This window comes from Euphorbia lathyris, chromosome 10, assembly GCF_963576675.1.
Source record: "Euphorbia lathyris chromosome 10, ddEupLath1.1, whole genome shotgun sequence".
NCBI classification, from domain to species: Eukaryota; Viridiplantae; Streptophyta; class Magnoliopsida; order Malpighiales; family Euphorbiaceae; genus Euphorbia; species Euphorbia lathyris.
Genome location: NC_088919.1, coordinates 71,448,249 through 71,449,077, shown reverse-complemented (window position 1 = coordinate 71,449,077; position 829 = coordinate 71,448,249).

The window sequence follows — 829 nt, the reverse complement described above, 5'->3', positions numbered from 1 at the left end:
ATAACTTAGTTAGAATTAGAGAACTTAGCTAGGATTAGCATAATTCAACCTAGGAGTAGATTAATTAAACAAACCAAACTCAAAACCCCCTAAGCCTAGATAACATCCGAGACCGAGTAGCTTGATACTTGCAGAAATAAATCCTGTGGACGATAACCTGGACTTAAACCAGAAATTTATTACTTGATAACGACGGGGTACACTTATCCCTAAGATCGGCCTCGCTCCACAACCGCGCGAGGCCGCGTCAAGTTTTTGGCGCCGTTGCCGGGGAATAGTAGATTAATTCTATAAATACCCGACAACCGCCAATAATCAAGTTTTTGGCGCAGTTGCCGGGGAGAGTAGATTAATTCTATAAATCCCGACAACCGCCAATAATCAAGTTTTTGGCGCCGTTGCCGGGGATTTATTTCTTCTGCAATATCGAACCAAAGGTCGATTTGTTAGTTTAGGCATTCCTTGTTATTATCCTTTGTTTATAATCGTTTATACTTTTCTTTTTGTGAATATTTGTTTTTAATTTTTATTGTTATTTCTAATTATTCTTCTTTTTTGAGAAAATGGCTAGAAACAATGGAAATAAGGAGTCTATTACGCATTTGCTTAACTTTCTATCTACTCACGAAGATCAAACTGACGATTTGTATGCCTCAATTAAAAATTTATGCATACAAAAAGGGATCCTAGTTGATTCAACCGCGGACGAATCAAATAAATAACCCAATTTGGTAGGTCAGGTTGATAAGGTAATATCTCCTCCCATTAACAATGAAGAACTGATCCCTAATTATGAGAAACCAAAAGTTTCAATATTAATTGAGGAATC